The sequence below is a fragment of the Nuphar pumila genome, chromosome 14, assembly GCF_984573655.1.
Source record: "Nuphar pumila chromosome 14, dmNupPumi1.hap1.1, whole genome shotgun sequence".
NCBI lineage: Eukaryota > Viridiplantae > Streptophyta > Magnoliopsida > Nymphaeales > Nymphaeaceae > Nuphar > Nuphar pumila.
This window is the reverse complement of record NC_143262.1, coordinates 81,988,732-82,005,917: the sequence shown is the minus strand read 5'-3', so window position 1 is coordinate 82,005,917 and position 17,186 is coordinate 81,988,732. Positions and strand designations below refer to the sequence as shown.

General features: G+C 42.7%; 1 pseudogene; it reads left to right on the top strand.

Moving 5' to 3' along the window:
* Positions 1-12,653: 12,653 nt before the first annotated feature.
* On the top strand, positions 12,654-14,111 carry LOC149817119 (protein DETOXIFICATION 54 pseudogene; annotated as a pseudogene).
* The last annotated feature ends 3,075 nt before the right edge of the window (positions 14,112-17,186 follow it).

Here is a 17,186-nt window from a genome sequence, read left to right as displayed (position 1 = left end):
CTGAAGAATTGAACATCTGCACTAACAATGCACATGAAAAGAAGGGTGCAGGCATTAGACCCACTATTGACTTGAATGTTCCAGTGGAAGAAATGCAATTCAATGATGAGGTAGACTACCATGACAGCGCACATAATAAAAGTGTATGCATCGGGAATGTACACGGAAGTACACTTGACTTCAATGTTCCAGGAGAAGAAATGCAATTCAATAATGATCCTGATTTTGATGTCAGTACACTTAATAAAACCGTAGGAACTGGAATGTACATGGAATTGCACTTGACTATGTTCCTGTAGAAGGAATGCATTTTAATAACGAAGAAGATGCATATAAATTTTACAACGATTATGCCTTAAAAGTTGGCTTTAGTGTGAGAAGGTTTTCTTGGTCAAAAAATGCACAGGGTGTCTTGGTTAGAAAGACATATGTCTGTTCCAAGCAAGGTTGGAAGAAATCAATGGGAAATCCAACTAGGAGCACGCCAGAATCAAGATGTGGATGTCAGGCGAGATTGGTTTTGAGAAGACATCCGAATGGGAAATTTGTCGTGCGTACTTTAATCAGTGATCATAATCATGATTTATCTGCATCATTTATGACTCCTATGCTAAGGTCACATCGTAAAGTAACTGTAGCGCATGCTGCAATGGCTGAAATAGCCGATAGCACCGGCATTGCACCAAGGAAGACATACAATTTGTTTACCCGCATAGATGGTGGTCGCGAAAATGTGCCATTCACACCTTTGGATCTTAGAAATCACTTGAGCAGGAAGAGGACAGATAATATGAAGAACGGAAAAATATGTTGTTTGGTTCGTTACTTACAGAATAAATCAAGCAATGAACATGGTTTCTTTAGTGCAATGCAAGTGGACGCAGATGGATATGCTGTGAATATGTTTTGGTCAGATTCAAGGTCTAGATTAGATTATGAATGCTTCAATGATGTGCTTGTGTTTGATACTACAATAAAGATTAACACTGAACAGTGGCCATTTGCGCAGTTTGTGGGAGTGAACCATCACTTACAGAGTTGTATATTAGGTGGTGCTTTTGTGTATGACCAGACCAAGGAAACCTTTGAGTGGTTGTTCAGAGTATTTACACAGGCAATGAACGGGAAGCATCCTGAAACTGTACTTACAGATGGTGATCACGCAATTGCGGCTGCAGTGCTTCATGTGTGGCCAGATGCACATCATCGCCTATGTTTGTGGCATATCTTTCAAAATGCAGCAAAGAACATAGGACACATATTTAATCAGAATACAGAGTTTGACAAACATTTTACAAGGTGTGTACTTCATAGCGTAGACGCGGTCACCTTTAAGTCAGATTGGGACAAAATGATTAAGACATACGACCTTGCTGACTGTCTGTGGTTACAAAATTTATATGCAGAAAAAGAGAAGTGGGCATTGGCATATGGAAGACAATACTTTTGTGCAGGTATGATAAGCACACAAAGAGCCAAATCTATGCATGCCACGCTGAAGAAAACCCTGTATTCATGTTTAACAATGTTTCATTTCATGGAACAATATGAATTATTTGTAGACGGTCTAAGACAGAATGAGCTTGAACAAGACGTGAAATGCTTCAATACACGACCTCTAACTTTTGGCATGAAAATATTGATGCGACCTGCAGCTCTGTATACACTAACTGCATTTGAATGGATCAAGAAAGAGGTGTTGCATGTCATGAATTGCAAAATAGAAGAACTGGTGCAAACCGAGAATATGCACAAATACCATATTTTTTGTCAGGGCGAAAAGCATCAGGAAAGGCAAGAAGCACACGTCACGTACAATGTCGACAACGGAAGGGTAGAATGTTCGTGCAAAATGTATGAATTCAAAGGTATCCTATGTTGTCATGCATTAAAGGCACTCAATCAAGAGAAGATACAAGAAATACTTGAGTCTTACGTAATGTGAAGATGGACGAGACGCGCGAAGATTGAAATGCTCGTTATGGACAATGCGAGTAAATCTGGTGTTGACGAGAAGTGCCACATAGCCTCCCGTTACCAACAACTGTGTAGGTCATTCATGCATGTTGTTGATTTGGCATCGAGAAGCGAAGAAGGCTATGCATGTGTGAGAAAAGCTGCAACAGAGTTACTTGAAAACATGGAGTTAATTCACATTAAGTCTGTTGCAGCGAATGAATACCAGCCGAAGATAATGGGATCGAACAACGTAGGTCAAAATCATGTCTCGCTTGACACTCCCGAGAAGTTGCGCCGAAGCGTAAACATTATCTTCAACAAGTCAGTAGTGAACGTTGTTGATTATGATGGACATATTCATGAAGCGCAAGGTATCAAAAGAAAACCTGCCTCTGATCGCAGTCGTCGGAGGGCAAAGGGTGCACTAGAATTGGTTGGCAAGAAAAGGACTAAGAAACAACCAACCTGTAATAAAAAACAACAAAGCCCTTCGAATGAATAGGTATGTAAAACATTATATTGCTTCCCATTGCGTGAAGCTTGTCAAATAGCTAACTCGTGTAATGTCCATCATGCAGCAATACCCTGCAGAAGTACCAGCAAACGTTCAAACCTACATTCCTCCCGACCAGATTTCCGGCAACGATCGCTACAGTTTTACAAGGCTTTTGGTATGTAATCGATGTTGCGAGGAGGTATGCATTTCTTGTGAAACTTAATTCAGTGTCTAATATTTTCTCTTTCATGACAGGCTATGATGCAGTCGACAGATAGGTTTGGGACACAGGAATCTCATGTGGGCTACTAACTTAGTTGTCATGCCTCTTTGCATGACCCGATCTCCACAATGCCGGATTTTTTGAGAGTTTATAGTCGTTTGTCATTGACGACTTGCGGTTCGTGGTTGAATTTGTTCAAATCGATAGATAGCGGGTTTTTGCTTCTGCAGGAAGGTGAATGATGACATCACTGTATGGCGATTTGTGGTTATCGTTGAATAGCGATATGTGGCATCGCAGCGTAGAACGTTGTTGATTATTGTTGGACTGTCAATCTTAGCGTGATGCGAAGGATTGTTCAAGTGTGCTGCGATGTGTGGCATCACAGCGTAGGACTGTCAATCACTGTGCTGCGATGCCACAGATCGCTATTCAACGATAACCACAAATCGCCATACACCTCCAGTCAACTTCTTCTCCAGCAAATCTTTCGCGTTCCCGACACCTCCACTTGCCTTTTGAAATCATTATTGTTATCTTGTGAAAAGTTGTATCCATATATTATAAATAAAAGGCTACTCAATGTGTATTTTCCAACGGATACCCATAAATGTTTGAGTTGTCGTACAGTATTCATTGATCATGTTGGTTGAGCAGTACATCTTTTAGGTCTTAAATAGTCACACAAGCACTGGAAGGTGTGTTTGTCTTCTACTTCGTGAACCAGCAACAACTAAACCGACGGTTCCTTCATAAACCTGGAGATCCGCCCTCGAACATAGAAAATTGTAGTCGGTGAGGCAGACGAAGACAGCTACACGACCAACAATGGCGAATCATGGGTATATTGTCTACACATAGTCTACATGTTCAGCAAAATCCGTCTCTTTCATGCATTTTTTGCGATTTGTTTTTGTGTACTATATAATGTAATTTAAATATCGGTCGTTGCAATGTCCGCATTCATTTCAGTCGAACATCCACCGACGAAGTTGGGTGAAAACTTAGTCAATCACTCCTGGAGGACATCAACCGAATGCGCAGTGAATTCGCACAATGCAACATGATCAGTAATTTTGTTAGTATGAAACTAGTAGTAGTTGTCTATAAACGTAAGCCATGTGTACGTATGATCAATACAACACCATATTTGCTGCAAACAGACTATATCCGATTTCATAAATTATATTAAAAGCAACGCACCAAGCCAGACTGTGAGCGTCGTCAGCCCATATTTTATGGTATATCGGTTGTATTTTATGTTGCTTTTCATTATTGATTTAGTCCAATTGATTCGTATGTTAACGTTGGTGTTAACAATGTTTCTTTCGGTTTGCAGACTATATTACGCCGTTTGCCATACTCCAGTGGATTTCAAGACGGCAAACCTTATTGGGTTAACGGTAATCACTGCAGAGACCTTATGACAAGTGAAAAGGTAAGCAAACAAACCTACAGTGCAATATTACAGCGTGACAGTGGTAACAACATTTTTTCGATCTATTTGCAGATATTGATTCCTACACTCTGGCAGTCTGAAAAGCATTGGGTCTTATACGTGATGGATTTACGCGAAAAACAACTATGGTGTTACAATTCGTTGGAAGTTGACAATGGTTTACGGCTAGACATTTCCCATCTCGTAAGATTCTATCTATATGAGTATCGTGTAGTGTACTGGGGTCATGAATTTACTTTCGGTCGCATTATTCTCAGATCGGTTTCCTCATAGCCATTTTGGGAGTCGATGTCAGCGAGTGGATCTATCGCACGTCATACCATGCTCCTTTACAAGATAATGGCGTTGATTGCGGCGCATTTGTAATGAAGTACATTGAAGCGATATACAATGGTGCAGAACTCTGTTTCGACGTTGTATGCCATTCCTTGGCCTCTGTTATTGGGAATTAAGGGCATGTCTATTGCTTCTAGTTTATAATCTGTTTTTGCAGGTTGATATACCCGGATTCTGCGAAGAACTCTGCAAAAAGTTGACGTCCTTTCTAATTTCGAAGGAGAAACTGACGGAGGCGTCGCGAGGATCTAAAAGGCTTGTAATTGATAAAAGATGTGCGCTCAACCCGCGTGATTGACAGTCGCAGGGTGAGACTGCGATGTGTGCAATGAACAAAGACTTCTAATGTTCGAAATGATAATATTCAACATCGCTATGAAATGTTGTATGCTTAAACATCGCTTTATTGCTGGCATATGAAAAAGGTGATGAATAAGAGCCATTAATGTCGCGTTCGTATTTTACGAATAGTACAAAGCGATACGCTTGGTGGTCTAACGTCAAACTACACTGCTACGACCATGTAAACCTGTGCCAGCATTTGAAAATTGCTTGAATTTTAAACGACGGTTTCTTCAATTATGATCTTACAGACGTATGAAAAAGGTATAGACGGATACGACAACTGCGTCGAAGCCGCCTATGCACTCGATTCAAGAATAAGTCGTTTATGCAAGAATTGTCGATTTTGTCAGTTCCTTATTCGCGAAGCAAAGTGGAACTGTGTGTTGTGTCATTCAAATATTAATGAAACGTCCTATCACCCTCCGTCAGTTTTCGAGTATATACGTCAGTTTCATTAAACCAAAAGCAAATCTTAAATAAAAAAGCACTCCGCATTAATGAAAACAATGTCATGCCAGAGGGCTATTCTGAATCGTAGTCAATGTGATTGGACCGAATCTTTGGGTCTCAAATAAATCCACAAGTACGTCTCAAGAAATCGCCTTAGGTGTATATTACCGTCGGTTCATCAATACAGCGATTTTTGAGAACAAACCTTTCTTATTGATAAGTTCACGTAATGCGATATTTAGAAATATCTTTCGTCGTACAATATTCTTCATTGCTTAAGAACAACTTTACCAGCATTGGTTATGCGTATACAACACAAAACTATTTCTGAATACAATTTACTTTTCATAGAACACCCGTCACCGAAATGAGATAAACACCCGTCACCGGAACGATAAATCCGCTGAGACCTCGCTAGGGAGAGGAAGAGGACTTGGCGGAGCTCCTGCTGGCCACCCTCAGCGCGACTGCACCGACTGGGTTGCTGTCGAGGAGGACGGCGAGAACGGTGATGGAGGGGCTCGTTAAGTTGTACAGACAGAGCAATCGATAGGTTTCACTTTATACTATTCTGTCTGCCGTTCGTTTTAAACTCAATCAATTTTCCGCATATTTCGTTGCGTATTACCGGCATATGTTCCTGCAACAAAACAGGTAATGTAAAACCAATATATAACATGAATACCCAATAACATCGGATACGAAGCTCATACAGCGTGGAAACAAGGTTCTTCTCCATTGTATATTGCTTCAATATGCTTCATTACGAATATGCCACAATCGATCCCATTACTTTGTAACGGAGCATCATCAGCACAGAGCAACATCCACTCGGCAATGTCGACACCCATAAGCCCGTTAAGGAATCCCGCCTGTGAAAAAAGGATAATATATTACAGTCCGGTCCACCTCGAATAGCTACTTCACCTTTGGGCACAAGCTTACCAAATGCATAGCATCGCGTTCTACGCCACTGTGGCAGTCTAATGAGTTGTAGCACCATAGTTGTTTTACCTGAAAATTCATCTCGTATAGGACCCAATGGTCTGGATGTTGCCAGAGTGTAGGAAGTCAAATCTGCGAATCGATAAAATAATTTTTCGTTCCAGAGACTTATCGTGATGGGGATGTTATGAATAAACCTTGGATAAGAGGTTTGTTCACTTACCTTTCTAAATTTCGAAATGTCTACGCACTCATCATTGCTGTTCCAACAAGGTAGTGCATCTGCGAATCCTATGTCGTATGGCTTTCGCCGGACGTACATCTGTTGCACGAAATAGCAAGGTTTAACCACCAAGAAACGTGAGTACGTCATGAAAGCAAACAGAACAACAATGGCCCAGACATACCATGAAATACGGGCTGATGATGCGTACTGTATTGCTCATTGGGTTGCTCTGAATGTAATTAACAAAATCATACATTGTCTGGTTGCACAAATTTACGAACTTCAGAACATGCAAACCGATGACCTAGAAATTGATAGTGGACAAATACTTACAAAATTACTGATAGTGTTCCCATCTGCAAATTCATCTTGCATCTGTTCGATGTCATCTACGAACTCGTCAGGGCGTTGCCGCCCACCCGAGACTGTGGATGTTGCACTGAGTGCACCATGAGCATGGTATTCAGGATTGGACATTGAAATTATTGTCTACAGTAAACAACACTAGTCCAAATATGACATGAAAAGGCAAATGTTCACTAAACCGCTCAGGCGTTTCAAAAAATATACCTCTTAAGCGCTAGTCCTGGTACTGTGGATATGGTTGTCTTCTTGTTCAGGGCCGTGCGTGGCCGTTTTGCTCCCATCGTTCACTCCATTGGCGCCGTGCCTGGTCGTTTAGCTCCCATCCTCCTATCCGTTTGCTCCGTGCCTGGTCGTTTTTCTCCCCTCGTCCACTCCTCTGGCGCCGTGCCTGGTCGTTTTGCTACCATCGTTCTCTCCGTTGCTGTCGTGCCCGGTCGTAGTGCTCCCATCGTCTTTGGCGTCGTGCCGGGTCGTATTGCTCCACTCGTCCTCTTCTTGGCCGCCATGGCTGGTCGTACTGCTCCGATTGTCCCCTTCTTCGGCGCCATGCCTGGACAGAGATATCGATGGCACCTTTGCAACGCAGATACTGAAACGCCGTCCTCACCTACAAAGGTAAAGTCCTTTAACGTGCAGCCATTTTTTGAAAACAGCCCGCTAATTAATTGATTGCGTTTAAAAAAAATATAAATACGGCTTTTCGCATGCCGCCTTTTTTTGATAACCGCCGCCAAATTAAATGCTTGCGTTCGAAGTATTCAAAAATACGTCTTTCCATGCCGCTCATTAAGTTTTAAATATTCAAAAATACATTTTCCACGTGTGATTGGACATTCTAACAATACCCACAAATCACTATGCTGCGATGCCACAGATCGCTATTCAACAATAACCACAAATCGCCATACCGTGATGTCATCAATCGACTTCCTGCAGTAGCAAAAAATCGCTAACAGCCGCTACAAATAAATCGCTCTCTGACTCAAAGCACGAAGTATCCAGCGATGGCAACAAATCCTTTCCTTATCTATTGATTATTTAACACAAATACCTTTTCACGATTATCGTATATGGATACAAACCTTTGTGCCGTCAGAACTCGTTAAATTATTGTTCATGGCTTAGATCGCCAATACTTTGTGCGATATTCTTTCGAGGCGAAGACAAATACAGCGATTGCTAAACAGAAATGCTATATCTTAGCGATGCCAAAGAGGTTAGGCAATGCCACGATTTCTGAAGAAACATCTATTTTCGTTTAAAGTTTATTTATTACCGAGACCCAAAGTCAGAAAGATGTAATAATAAAGAATTAAAGAGTAAAAGAATTTCACGTTACCGCAACTCATTATACAATTACAACAAATGTATAGCGTGATAAAAATGAAAATCTAGGATTTATTCCAAGTCACTGGACGAATCTGATGAAATTTCATAGACTTGTCTCTCACTTTTTATTGGTGGACTGTCTATCCTGGGTGGCCTCTTCGTTGCGAAACCTTGCCTAAGAAGACTGGTCATCATGTCCACCACTGCATTCAATTGAATGCCCATAGTGCTTACTTCTGTCCTTAATTTCTTATTCTCCCTCTCAATAAGTTCGAACCTTGCGGCAGAGACAGTCTTCTCTTTTAGAGCAAGTGTTCGGTCTTTCTCGTGCTTTGTTACTGAGGGACTAGTCGTATTAACTAGAGTGAGACGACGTTTTGGTTGTAGAGGCTGGGCTACAACATGAGAAGGGACAGTTGGGAGGCATGGGTTGACAATTTTCTCAATCTTCCGATTTCGCCGCATTGGTTCCCAATAGCTTTCGAAATAGAAGGGATCAAATTGTCGTCCTTCATGATCATACGATACGGCAGGGAAACCACCTGAGTTCCAATTTAATAATTCATCCCTGTAGCGATCTCTCCAATTCACGTGCCTGCCTCCACCAATATTCATCTTCCTTCTCACCTCCAAAGGCTTATTTGGGATAGACTGCCCCAAGCCAGATTGTAGGAGAACTCGACTACCTTGCTGCAACTCGGCTTCAAAATTGCAGAATAGCCACAAATCGCGGTCAGACAATCTGGCCGCCTCCGCAACAGCGTCTTCATCATCGCCCCCATCTTCATAAGGTCTCCACAAAACCTGTACATTGATAATTCTTTTTAATAACGAATGACAAATATATTAAAATTTATTTACGCATGATATGGCAACAACGATATGCACTACGAAAGACAATCCTGCAGCGATGTATACTTAAGAATGTTGAACATTACAACGATTTATAATACTCAATGGTAAATGCTGACGCGATTGTAAACAATTTTAGAACGTTTACCTCGTTTAATTGCAGCCCATCTAAAATGGACTTAGCATTATAAACTGCGACGTTTATTCTGGCCCAGCGATCGATCTTTGAAAAACCACAAATCGGAGGGCCACACCGTGGACGCAATGGGATAATATGTTCCAACGCCCAGGCCTAAAAAAAAAAATATTATTAGCAACGCCACAGACTGCAATGAGATTTGTCTACAAATACTAAGTATGTAATCAACAAATACCTGAACAAATGGCCAAAATCCGCCAACTGTTTTCGTACCATTACTCGTACGGTGGAGTTGACTGTACAGGTGTGCGAGCATAGCGGCACCCCAGGCATAGTTGTCGACTTCGTCTAAGTCTGCCAGGTACTACAGCCACATGGAACTTATTCTCGAACCAGAACAATCAGAAAATAATGTAAGAGCAAAAAAATATAGAAGGAAGCTGCGCAACTCTTGGTCAGCTGTTTCAGATGCACAAGTAGCGGAGTGGCCTTCTCATTTATTATGAAAAATTGAGACCTTCATTGATGTGTAATTGCTTCCACCAGAAATATTTCTCATCAATATTTCTGGCCTTTGCCTTCTCTTCGTCATCCTTGTTCTGCATCTTTCGTTCTTCAGAGTTCTTCCTTTAGTCCGCAGCCTCGATATCTGATGGATAATCCTCCGCATAATACGATTCCAAGGCTTTTTCCCTGTCTTCATCGTTCTCAATCTTAAGTATATTTTGGTATCTTTCAAAAACTTTAGATAGATGGGACTGGCGGATCACTTCTCTAATAGACAACCCATAGAACGACGGGGTATCTCTAATCTGATGAGGCGCAAACATTGCTAACCTGCACAACACAATACACAATCATCATCATTAGAAATCGTCGGAATATTTGGGTTCATAATACAAATCGTTGTATAAGAAGCAATCTTCAGATTGAAGAAAGAAAACTTACACGAAACTCACTGAAACGATGGGAATTTGGATATTCCAACTGTAGAGTAAGCAACAGTAACAACTAATACGCAACAGAAGGTGGCAACGATGCTGCGACTGCGCGTAAGACGAAAACAGATGCTCTGGTAAAAAGGAAAGGATGCTCCGACAACTCGAGATGAAAGCAAAGAATCTCCGATAGAGTGCTTAGAGCGAGAAAGGATTTTTTTGAACTATTTGTATCATACAACATAGCGCTTGCTACATACGCAAACTCTGCAGAACGTTTTCCCGCGATATCGATGGAGGGCAGTTTTGTCATTTTCACGAACCGACGATTCAGTTTTCTAGAAGGAGGGCATTTATGTCCGTCCGAGGAAGAGGAAGCGAATGGCGATAAATGTTACTTAAGTCTTTGCTGCGGCACCAAATTACGATGCAATATGATGGCGACCCACATGGGGATACATGCCGGTCTGCATCTTATACGTGGCGCGGTTTGGAACCCCCGAACATGAGATTTCAGTACCGGATCTGTAAATTCTTCTGCAAATCGCTATAGCGATTTGTAGTGTCTTCCGCAAATCGCTATAGCGATTTGTAGTGTTATTCAGTAAGCAAATCGCTGTAAATCGCTACCCGAATTAGGACCAACTTGTCAGGGCCATATCTTCCTAACCGGAGGTCATATTCCAAATCCGTAAAAAATGGTGTCTTCGTTATTGAGTCTAGTTTATTTCTGTAAATTTTTAGCGATTTCTATTGTCATTTCATTCCCCATTTTAACTTCAACGATACATTATAACCATAATCATCAAAAGAAAGATTGCCCAAGCTAAGAGTCTTGAGAGAGTAGAGGAGGGCCTCACCACCCACCGAATAACAAAAAATACAACGACTCAACTTCAAGTGCAGTAAGGACCCAGAGTCGAATAAATTTAGAGGCAGCTCATCAGTAAGGACCCACAACAGTCAATGTGCAGGTCAGTCGGTGCTTGATGGAGTAATGTAGGATCTTCTGATGGATGTGCATAGAAGCAGAAATAGAAGGGAGAGAGAGCGAGAGAGGGTTGATGAGCCCCCGGACCCCCCTCCTGTAAGGGCAAAAGGCCATGAACACACTGGGAGGAGTCTTCAGACCCCCCTTCTGTAAGGGTAAAAGCTCTGAATCAGACTCCATAACTCTTCAAGTTGAATGATGCTACCCACACTGGGAGGAGCTCTCAGACCCCCTTTTCTGTAAGGGTAAAAACTCTAAATCAGACTCCACAACTCTTCAAGTTGAATGATGCTACCCACGCTGAGAGGAGCCCCCAGACCCTCCTCCTGTAAGGGTAAAAACTCTGAATCAGGCTCCACAACAGTAAATGTGCAGGTCAGTCGGTGCTTGATGGAGCAATGTATGATCTTCTAATGGATGTTCACAGAAGCAGAAATAGAAGAGAGAGAGAGAGAGAGAGAGAGAGAGAGAGAGAGAGAGAGAGAGAGAGAGAGAGAGAGAGAGAGAGAGAGAGTTGAATGATGCTACCCACGCTGGGATGAGCCCCCAAACCCTCCTCCTGTAAGGGTAAAAACTTTGAATCAGGCTCCACAACAGTCAATGTGCAGGTCAGTCGGTGCTTGATGGAGCAATGTATGATCTTCTAATGGATGTGCACAGAAGCAGAAATAGAAGGGAGAGAGAGAGAGTAAGAGGGTTGATGTTCATGGCCTCCTCCAGGGGAGATTTCTTTCTCGGATAATCCTGCAGTGCAGGGACTGGGTCTTAAATAATCATCTTCGGGGCACTTAAGTCTTTACAGCCACTCCTTTTCAAGAACCGTCATTTTTTTTTGCACAAATGGAGGAGAGGGTACTTAAGTCTTTGCAATCGCATCAAACTCCAACGCTAATTAATGCGGACAAACATGGGGATACGAGACGCACATGCTTACATACATGGTGCTCTTTGGGACCCCGATCATGAGATGTAGCTAACTGCCCTGTTGGGGGGGGACATATAACCTGCTTTGGTGGTTCAGAGTAAAGATTAACCATGGTTAAGAAATTAAATAACCCACCCCCTCCCTCTCCTAAAACCCTATTTAAACCCCAAAGCCCTTCGGTTGATCCCACTCCTGCTGCTCCTGAAGAAGATTCCCCCCATTCGCCATTTTACTTCTTTCTCTCCCCCACCACCCAACGATCTAAATCTATATATAATAAAAGAGAAACAAAGAGCGACAAAGAGAAACCACAAAGAAACCTTACTGGCCTTGTCTTGAGCAAGCAAAAGATGTAAAAGAAAGAAATAAAGAAAGAAAAGAGAACCACCCATCTTTGTTTGTTTGATGTTCTCTTCCTCGAGTTCTTCTCTCAACTTGTTCGCTACAAACCAGACAAGCCATCCGGATTTCCTGCCTTTTCTGCTCTCTCTCTCTCTCTCCACGAGTGCTTAAAAAGCTCCCTTCTCTCTTTCTCCATATTTGATATTTTACCACCATCGTCATACATGGCAGCAAAAGACCTCCCCGGGGTCGCTTCTTTCCTTCAGCGCCTACTGGTCGCTATCCTCGTTCTCTTCTCCGATTCCAAGCGCGACCTCTTTCACAAGGTCGCTGAGGAGCTGAAGGAGCTGTGGAGGATGGTTGCACCTATTGTCCTCTTGAATTTTGCCGTCTTCGCGCGCTCCACCATCTCGGTGGCGTGCCTTGGCTGCCTCGGCAGCCTTGAGCTATCCGGCGGAGCCTTATCCGTAGGGTTCACGAACATCACGGGGTACTCGATCCTCTTCGGGCTGGCCTCCGGCATGGAGCCCATCTGCAGCCAGGCGTTCAGTTCGAAGAATTGGGAACTCATCTCGCTATCCTTGCAGAGGACCATCCTCATCCTACTCACCGCCGCATTGCCCATCAGCGTCCTCTGGCTGAACCTCGGTCGCCTCCTTAGCGCCCTAGGACAGGACCCCGATATCACCGCCGTGGCGGCCACCTACGCCATCTGCTCTCTTCCCGACCTCGTCACCAACTCCGTCTTTCAACCGCTCCGAGTCTATCTCCGCTCGCAGAAGATCACCACCCCGCTCATGGTATGCTCCGGCGTCGCCGTTTTGCTCCACGTCCCTCTCAATCTCTTGTTCGTCTTCGTCTTGGAGCTCGGCGTCCCCGGAGTCGCCTTGGCCTCCGTTCTGACCAATTTCAACATGGCATTCGGGCTATCTGCTTATCTCCACTTCTACGGCGGCCGGACGGTGGCCTGGACTGGCTGGGCGCCGGCCGCGGCGCTCGATTTCCGCCAGTGGTGGCCACTGCTCAGGCTCGCCCTGCCGAGCTGCCTGGGGATATGCCTGGAGTGGTGGTGGTACGAGCTCATCACGCTGGTGGCGGGGTACCTGCCGGAGCCAAAGGTGGCGGTGGCGACGACGTCGATCGTGATACAGACGACGAGCCTGATGTACACGCTGCCGATGGCTCTCGGCGCCTGCGTCTCGACGCGGGTAGGGAACGAGCTTGGCGCCGGCAGGCCGTGCAGGGCGAGGACGGCGACGGTGGTGGCGCTAGGGTGCGCGGCGGCAGCCGGAGTGGTGAACCTGGGGTGGATGGTGGCGGTGAGGGAGAGGTGGGTGAGGTTCTTCACCGACGACGAGGCGGTGGTGGCGCTGGCCTGCTCGGTTCTGCCTCTAATCGGTGCGTGCGAGCTTGGGAATTGCCCGCAGACGACAGGTTGCGGGGTGCTGAGGGGCACGGCGAGGCCGTCGGTGGGGGCGAGGATCAACCTGGTGGCGTTCTACCTCTTCGGGATGCCGGTGGCAGTGGGGTTGGCCTTCTTTTCCGGCGTTGGTTTCATCGGATTGTGGTGCGGGCTGTTCGCCGCTCAGGTCGCGTGCGTCGTCTGCGTTCTCTGGGTAGTGCTCAGAACCGACTGGATGGAAGAAGCCGAGAAAGCCAGGAGGCTTACTAGCATGGAGATGCCCGGCCGAGGCAGCGGTGGTGGTGGTGGGGTGGTGGTCGGTGGTGATGGCGATGATCGTGATGGTGGTGGTGATGACATGGAGCGGCAGCCTTTAATAATTGAGTAAAGTGCATGCATCTCTCTGCCATTCTCTCTGCCATATAAGGAGAATGGCAGTTCTATTTTGTAGTGTCCCTTTCGTTTTTCTTTTTTTCTTTTTGCTTTTTTTTTTCCTTCTTTCTACTATTTGCTAGTTGTTTACATTATATATATATATATATATATATATATATATATATATATATATATATATATATATATATATATATATATATATATATATATATATATATATATATATATGAAAGACGGGTACCTCCTTTTTATTTTTTGGTGGAAAAAAAGAGGTATGGTTTTGTAATATTGTTTTCTATCTTTTTTGGTGGTAATCGATGAAGAAATTAGAGTGCATTCGAGTCACTCAAGCGTCCAAAGAGCGCTTTCCGCAATGTCTTGACCAATATGGTAATACGACTCTCTCTCTCTCTCTCTGCAAAAGAAGTTAACCCAAATCTTTCTCTCTCTCTCTCTCTGCAAAAGATGTTAACCCCAATCTCTGTCTCGTTCCAAAGAAGTTAACCCTACTCTCTCTTTCAAAGAATTCTTTTATTTTCAAAGGGACTCTAAAAGATGTTAACACCAATATTGTCATTATCGGTATCGGCCCTGAATCGTTTTGCTACCGATTCAGCTTTATGGCCAAAAATAATAATAAATTATTATGTGTCAATCATAGCATAACACGTGTTAAAACCCTTAAAACAATTTTAAAATAATATTACAAATTTATATTTTGGTAATTTTTTACATTTATTAAAAAAATAACCTATTCAGGTTGCAGCGCATCGATTTTCTGTCGATATGATACAAGACCAAACTGATAACATTGCCCAAACTCTCTTTCTCAGACCAAACTGATAAACATTACCCAAACCCTCTCTCTCTATATCGTGCTAAAGAAATTAGCTTACTGGCCTTTCTCTCTCTTCAATCTTTATTTTGACCTGGCTTTATGGTACGTTTGAAACCAAGAAAAATTCTTCGACTAAAAGAAAATTTTGTGGATGAAAAGTTTTGTTATGATAAGATTTAAAAAAAAAACAAAATAGAAATACATGCACCATAATGAGATAACTTGATTTTTAGAATTAAGTACTTCACACTAGCTAAATCTAAACACTGAGTTGTCAGTTTCCGCTCCCAACACTTACAATTTGGTCATTTCGTAGGCATTACAAGAAAAATGAGCCACCAATTCTTGAGAGATGTCAAACTTCAACCGAATCGATCACCACATGTTTAATCAACAAAAACTCTAAACCCTTGGTCGAATAGACGAGTCTACCAAAGAAAAAAAATGAAAACAAAGAGGAAATCGTCTCACCCTTCAATTCATTTGCTGAAAGACCGAATGGGTTTCAATTGTTAACCAAAAGAAATTCTGAAACACTGGAGGAAACAAACCACACCAATTGAACCCAACAACAATCCCAGATATTTGACGGCTGCCTGCCGGCGATCGCAACCAGCTGAAGGAAAATGGCCTCCTTAGAACGTGGGTAGCGATGGTGGTGATGTTCAAAACTTCCTCATAGCACACTCAGCCGATCACCACCTTGTTGGAGAGACAGATGACTCGCCGTGGCTGAACGTCACCTACCAGAGAGAGAGAGAGAGCCACTCGCCACTCGCCACTCGCCACCGCAGGCGATGGCTGCTCTTGCCGGAGATGAACCCAGAAGAGAGTAGTGTGGGTAAGGGTTGAGAGGCAGTCAAGCTACCTTCACTTTTCTTTTGGTAGGAAACATTTTTCCGCTGTCAGGTGGAGGAATGTTTCTTATAAAAAAATGTAGTTTTTGGAAAACCTTTTTCAGAGAAAATTCTCTCGTTTAGAACAGTAAAAAAAAAAAATCCATACATTTTTCCTTCCTACCTTCACTTTTCCTGCATCTTTCTCACTTCTAAACGTGCCCTAAAAATGGTTTAGGGATGTGGTTTCTAAAGATTGGTGAATGCTAACAGCAGTTTTCCCACCTTTGGGTGTATTACTTTTAGGAGAAAAAAAGGATAGTGCGAGTGAGAGTATTGTACAGGTTGCAGCTTGTGACTAAAAACGATATATATATATATATATATATATATATATATATATATATATATATATATATATATAGAAGAATTTGAAACCTTTTTTTTTTTTTCTGAAAAGGAAGAATTTGAAACTTGAAAGTGCCAAATGAGCTGCTAAACCTGCACTAAATGAAACTATGAAAACCTTGCATGAGTACCCATTGATGGTAATAATCTGGACATCGAAATGTCAGTACAGAATTTGAATAATGTATTAAGATGTGGCTTGGTTTTAATGTATACAAAAGAATATAAATTTTAAGCGTTTGTATTAAAGTGTAGGAGCTAGCCTTCGACCCTTAGATGCCATAAGTGCTCTTTTTAAGGAAAGCACGTTTTGGAAGCAGAAACCTCCATGTTTCTCTTAAATAAGCATCTCAAGTAAATGCTCTTTTCATTTTACGAGCAGCGCACTTCCCACCCACTTCTAGCTTTTCAGTCACCTTTGCTACACTTCATTTTCTTTTATTTTTTTAAGTGCTTTCGCCCTGCTGCTTATTCTCTTTGCAATAGCTTTCTTCTAGTTTCTTGTTTTTTTCAAATTATTGTATGTTATTTTTATTAGAAGAAAGGAGGATCCAAGGGAGGTTGACTTACGGGTTTCAACACAGCACCTACCTCCCAATGTGGGTAACATCCCTGGTGAGAAGAACTCTGATATTCTTTATCTTAACTTACCTAGCTAACTAATATGGTGCCACCTAAGAAGGAATGTAAATGTAGTGACCAGAATCCAAATTGTGTAGTCTGCCATTGTGGCATGCAGATGTGCAGTATGTAATCATATTCACATGAATGAAAAATGATGAGAGTGTGTGTGAGGTTTTTTTGTCCTCGATGTAGGTTTACATTGAACTGAACTACCTTAATTGTTGTGTTCTTATGTGTTACCGTGAATCTTTGAATCTTTTATGGTATCAGAGCCATCGCTGATGAAAATCGCATCATCGAATTTATCATCGTCCTTATTAAATGCAGAAAAAAAGGATGGTGCGAGTGAGAGCACTATACA